The sequence below is a fragment of the Prunus persica genome, chromosome G1, assembly GCF_000346465.2.
Source record: "Prunus persica cultivar Lovell chromosome G1, Prunus_persica_NCBIv2, whole genome shotgun sequence".
NCBI lineage: Eukaryota > Viridiplantae > Streptophyta > Magnoliopsida > Rosales > Rosaceae > Prunus > Prunus persica.
In genome coordinates, this window is record NC_034009.1 from 19454497 (window position 1) to 19461532 (window position 7036).

Genomic DNA, 7036 nt, shown 5'->3' on the forward strand with positions numbered 1-7036 from the left:
ATTAAAAGATCAAATATTAAGCAATTTCATTTCCTGAACAGTCATTGAAAAAAGATAACATTGAAAAATTAAATTAGTTTTAATTTCTTCATCTTCCAGTTAAACTTTATGTATGATAATTTTAACCTAGTTATAATTTGGATTAAAGGGCATGAAACATATTTTGCTTAAAGAATTGAACCTTGATGCCTTAGCATTTCCATTATTGATATTTCATTTTCAAACTCAATCTCAACAACATTCAAATCAAATTACTTTTCCATTTTGCTTGTCACTTTTATTTTGGTACGTTTAATTATTTCTTTTGTGTTCAGACATTTGCCTACCTGCACCTTGAGGACATGATACTTGGACTTTTAAGATTATTACTACATGTGACTACTTGTATTTGGGTAGACACAATAAGTTTTTGGCGGCGTTGCCGGGGAGTGTTGAAGCGAAAAGTAGCACAAGGAAATTCATTGTTAAGGTTTGGGGTCTTAGTTCCCAAAGCTAATTTGGTAAGGCTTATCGAACTCAGTTTTCATTTATGTAATTTATTTATTTTTATTTTTTGTGTTTGTTGTTTGCTTTTGTCTTAGTTTAAAAAAAAATTTAGTTTAGTTTAATTATTTTTTTACTTTTTACTTTTTATTTATTGTTTTATTGAGGAATATACCTTTTTGGACGATGAGCAAAGCCTAGACGACACAGACATGGTGTCTAGAAAACAACATGAATCGGAGATCCTAAGATTGAGATGAAACGGCGCTTAAAACCTAGATTCTCTGCATATATGACATTTTAGGCAAATGGTAAAGATTAAATACCCGCTCTGGCAAGAGAGATGTGAGGAGGATGGTAACATGTTATAACTTGCTGCACTGACATCGAGAACTAAAGAAAACAACAAAAGTTGCCTTGTCAACTAAAAACACTAAAGGCACAAGATATTATCACTACTACAAAAAGTGAAAAAGACGACCAGAAAACAACGACGGTCTAAGTGAAAACCGTCGTGGTTTTTAAAAAGACGACGGTTCTAAAAACACCGTCGTGTAATACAACCTTAGACAACTAAAAAATGGAGATTCAAATGGCTGTTCAAAAACAACGACGTACATAATTAAACAACCGACGTCTATTTGAAACAGATTTCCGCAGTGTAAAATCAATGCCAACAAAGAAGGCAGAAGTTATGAATCGACCGACGTAGAAAGTAAAGATGACGATTTCAATAAAAACTGCCGTTTTTACTCATAAAATAACACGACGAGGTTTTCGTATAAGACGCCGTATAATTACAAACAAATCCACGGCTGTAAAATACAAAATATCGCCGTATTAAATTAATGTACAACGACGGAAAATATAAATATATGGACGTCATTCTCGTATAGTTCTACGACGTTATCTTTAAATCGTACAATAAAATTTAACGTCGTATTTATTCATTGTATACGTCGTACCTTTAATTTTAACCGTCGTCTTAATAAGAATTTTTGTTAACAATTTTTTTCTTTGATTTTCTTATCCTACGTCGGTAGATCTACTTAATGACAAGAATTGAAATAACCACGACGGTTTATATAGAAAACCGCCGACATAATCAGATTTGTCTGAGATCCCAAGGGTTACGAAATCTTACCAGATGGAACTCTGTTCCACATCATAATCTTAACAGATGACACAGATTTGCAATCAGAGAGACAATTTTTTGGAAGTTGATGATGTGTGTGCGTTTGTGTATCTACAAATATTATACCTAACGTCATTGCAAATTTGCAATCAGAGAGACAATTTTCAACGACGGTTATATTACACCTAACGACGTTTAAAAAACAAATCAACGTCGCTAAACAAATATATTACGTCGTCTTAGTCTTACTTAAGACGACGAAAAACGACGATAGTAATAAAAAAACAGTCGTTGTTTTTATATTCTTATTTTATTTAAATCTGTCCTCCAAAAAAGAAACTTTACATATTCCAGAACATTAATTTCCTTCATTTTAAATTTCCTCGGGAAAGAAAAATCTATTTATCTCGCTTTGTAATTGAAAACTAAAACTGAAAGAATTCGGGAAAAAAAACTCTATTTATAATTTAAAAATAAAATCCACGTCAGTTGTAGTACACTTAACGACGTTTAACAAAATAATCTACGTCGGTAATTATAAATCTACCGTCATCTTACCTTAATATAGACGACGAGAAAAGACGACGGTAGAATAGAAAACCGCCGTTGTTTCAGTTTCTTTAACAGTTTGGTCCTTTATCTTTCTGCACGACTTGTATAGTTCAAAGCATTGACAATGTCTTCATCATATCTCCCAGCAACTACTGATTCGATTGCTCAAGCTTTAGAGGCCATCTGAAGCCATTTCTATTCTTTATCGCATTCTTGAAACCCATCTTCTTCTTCTGAAGCTCTACGGATAAAGGAAGAGGCTATCACAAATCTGACGGATCTTCTTAGCCAAGAAAATCAAGCAGATTTCCCTGAGAAGCGAACTTTCCTTCGACAGCGAGTGGAGGCCAGGCTTGCATCTCTTTTGATGGAAAGCAAGGAGTATTCAGAAGCACTAAGTGTCCTATCAGGCTTGATCAAGGAAGTGAGAAGGCTAGTTGACAAGCTTCTTCTTGTGGACATATATTTGATGCGAGTAAGCTCAATTTCTCTTTGAGAAAGACATCCAAATTATTGTCTTTGAGACGTGAGAGACTGAGAGAGGAAGAACTTGGAACCCTAAATGTAAACCGAAAATGAATGAAAGCGACAAATTTATAGAATAAATTCTTAAAACCAACGGCGGTCCTTACAAAAAAACCGCCGTTTAAATTGTAAAATCAACGTCGGTATGATCGACGTATATTATAGAAATCCACGTCGGTAAATTAATAAAAACGACGTGTTAAATAATCTACCATGACGCGAGTTATTACTTATGTACTTTAATTTTTGAGTTTACTACGACGGTACCTACAACACTACTGTCGTATTTATTTACCACGTCCGAAGTTAAATGTACCGTCGTATTTTGTAATTTATACGTCGTAGTTATATGTAACCGCCGTATTATTTTTTTGAAATGGTTTTATATGTAATCAACTTTTCGTCTACCTGACATACACATGCGCTGTTTCCAAACCCGATTAAAAAGTTCAATCTCCCAGAGAAAACTTTTAGACTTTTTTCCTTGTCTGAGTATCTTATCGTCTTCCTCTCGTCTTCTTCGTCGTCTCTGAACTTAAACATAATCTTCCTCTTGCTTTCATTGCACGCAAAAGGTAAGCTTTCATTTTCACTATTTTGGTTGCTGTTTTGCATGCTCATACGTTTTTTGTTTGAAAAATCTTTTTACCTTTTTTCTGGCCAAAATCATTTTACTTCTTTCCAAGTTCGATAAAATATACAGACAAAGAGGGAAAGTTTCCAACTTTGAAGACAACTACCTCAACTAAATAAGACGACGGTAGCTTCTTATGTACGTGGTTAAATATGTAGACCACGACGGTTCATCAGTCGTTCTAGCGTCGTTTGAAAATTGACAAAGTTGTTTTTAAAATTATAGTCTTTTTTTTATTTGCTTGTTTAATTGCAGGTTTGATTTCTCTGAACAATGGTTTTTGTTTTTCCCTAATTTGATAAAATATAAAGAAAAAGAAAGTAGGGTTGGTATCTAATATAGACGACAGTATCTTATTGTTTTACGTCGTGTGAATGTTAATACCACGACGTCTTATTAAAATATGGTCGTCTATATAAGATTCCAAACCTTTCTTTCTTGGCCTTGTATTTTATCAAATTAGAAAACAAAAACCATGGTTCAGAAAAATCAAATCTGCAATCAAACATTCACAGAGAAAGAAAGAAGGGTTTTGGATCCTTATATAGACGACGGTATATTACGACTGACGTCGTGTGAACATCAATCCCACGACGTTATATAAATATTTCGTCGTTTATAGTTAATTATCACGTTGTTTATAGTTAATTATTTCGTCGTTGTTTAATTACCTTGGTTTTAAACATTTATTACGTCTGAGATTATTTCATTGCGTCGTTTAAAATCATATCATACGCCGTATTTTATTAATAACTGTCGTTTGTGTTCTTAATCTTTTCCTGAAATATTTTCACTTGCAGTTTTGTCTGTAAAAATGGTTTCTCACCAAGACCAAAGTAAGGATTCTGGCTCCAAGAAAAATGGAGGTAAGGACCTTGGAATGGTACCTCCTCAAGTGAAGCCTTCGAAGAAGATGAAGTTTGCTTCATCATCTGCTGAGACAGAACGAACCAGCACGACAACAATCTCTGATGATTCAAAGTCTGGTCGAGGTATGAGCACAATGCCTCGTGTTGTGAAGAGAAAACTTCAGAAACTGAGGCCAATTGTTGAGTACAATAAAAGGGGGAAAGGAATTGGCCAAGCACATAGTGAGATGCAGTCCTACATTGGTGTGTTGGCACGCTCCAGAGTTCCACTTGTGGACATGAAATGGGCTCAAATCCCCAAGGATATAAAGGAGCAGATTTGGGAAGCAGTTGACATTACTTTTGTGGTAGGTCAAGGGGGCAAGAGCTCTGTGTTAGCTTCTGCTGCCAAGAAATGGAAGGATTTCAAGTCTACACTAACGAGGCAATATATCCTTCCATACACCAATGACAGGGAGAGATTAAGCCAACCCCCTGAAACATATAAATTCATAGAGAAAGCACAATGGGATGCCTTTGTAGCTTCAAGGTTATCCAAAGATTTTGAGTCTGTGCATTCTCAACATGCAAAGATTAGGGAGAAACTTGAGTACAATCATCGATTGTCTCGAAAAGGATATGCTGGTTTGGAGGATCAATTGGAGGAAACCATGCCTGGGGTAGAAATTGATCGATCTACCTTATGGAAGAGAGCTAGACAGGACAAACATGGTAACATCCCGGATCCAAAGGTGGCAGAGAAAGCAAAATTAATTGTAAGCCTACTCACTCTGTTTTAAATTTTTATTAAACTGTGAATAATTCTTATTACGTCTTATGTTATATTTTGCGTCGTGTGAATGATATTACCACGTCGAAATTTTTTAAAAAACGTCGTTAAAGGTCTAAATCAGGAATCACTACTATGTTTTCTGTAATTATAGCATAAGATGTCGGTGGTTCATTTTCGCGTCGTTTGTATTGAATTACTACGTCGAAATGTTTTAAACAAGGTCGTTAAAGGTGTGAATATTGAATCATCCCTCTGTTATCTATAAATAAAGCATAAGACGTCGGTGGTTTATTCATTTCGTCGTTTTAAAAACTAACCACGTCGGTTTAAAAACTACCGTCGTGATAAATTATAATAACGTCGATTTATATGTTATTGCGTCATGTGAAATTATATAATACGTCGTTTGTATATAAATAACTGTCGTGTGTTTTTGTTCTTACTTTTTTACATATCTTTGTTTTAGGATGAATTGCAAAAACAAGTCTCGGAAGGCAAAGTCACTGTTTCTGGCAGCAATGATGTGCTAACCATGGCTTTGGGCCCCGAGCATCCAGGCAGAGTGAGAGGAGTAGGTGCTGGGATCTCACCAAGGCAATATTTCAATTTACCCAAACCACAGAGAGTGAGCTTTGACGACCGTTTGAAGGACAGTTTAAGAGTTCTCCTTCAAGAAGAGACTAAAAAGATGGAAGCTAAGGCAAGGGAAGAGGCTTTAAGGATGGAGGCTAGAACGAAACAATTGGTAGAGGCTGAGAGGGAGCATTTCCTGAGTCAGCTTTCTCAATTAATTCCCAATTTTGATCCAAGCATGCTTAAACCCAGAATTAGCCAAAGTCCCAAAAATCCAATGTCTGACAAAGCAAGCTGCTCTGGAGGTGATGTGAGATCCCAGCATTTTGAGGATGATACTGCCAAAAATGGGAAACATCAGGAAGAAAAAGTAACATATCTGAACTTTGAATTCTCTGTTTTTTTAAAAACCATTAGACGTCGTTATTATTAATAAAACCGTCGTTTGAAATACATACCACGACGATTTTAAACATAAACCGTCGTTTGTATTTCAATACCACGTCGTATTTAGTTTACTTGTTTTACACGCCATTAAACGTCGTTATTTTAAAACTTTGTGGTTTTTAGACGACGGAGTTAGTCATTCCCGACTAATAGATGAAGGGAAGACAGAAGAAAAACATGATGAAAAGGAGAAAGAAGATGACGACCAGGTATGTTCACATAACTTTGCCTTTTTTATTTGTTTTTCAAAATTCCAGACGTCGATATTTTTCTTTAAACCGTCGTTTGTTTACAACTTAGACGGCGGAATTTTTTTTAAGACGTAATAAATTATTCACCACGACGGTTTCTTCAGACGACGTTTAAATTCTTTTCAGACGACGTTTTATTCCTTAAACCGTCGTTTTTATTGAATTACCACGTCATTTTTTTATTTCTTTAAACAGGTTATTAAAGTTGTTGATTATTCAAATATGGAGGCGCCATCTTCTTTAAACTCCCTTTGTCGTTATGTGGAAATGACACTCGTGCCTCAGGATAAGACCTTGCACTTCACAATTGATAAGGAGGTGTTTGGTCTAGAGCGCGATACCTTCCTCCTGCCTGAAGATATTACACAATTTGCAGGCATGGAAGAAATAGGAGCCACTGTCATTCCTGTATATATGAGGTTTGTCATTCTAAAATAATACGTCGTTGGTGTATTTATTGTGTCGTCTTAACCAACTAACCACGTCGTTAGTATATTATAACGTCGTTGTCTATTTCAGTACGTCGTGTGAAATTTTATAATACGTCGTTTTGTTATACATAACCGTCATGTTTTTTTGTATATATGAGGTTTGTCATTCTAAAATAATACGTCGTTGGTTTATTTATTGCGTCGTCTTAACTAACTAACCACGTCGTTAGTATTTACCGTCGTGATAAATATATTATAACGTCGTTGTCTATTTCAGTACGTCGTGTGAAATTTTATAATACGTCGTTTTGTTATACATAACCGTCGTGTATTTTTTTGTGCTGACTTGTTTATATTATTTTAT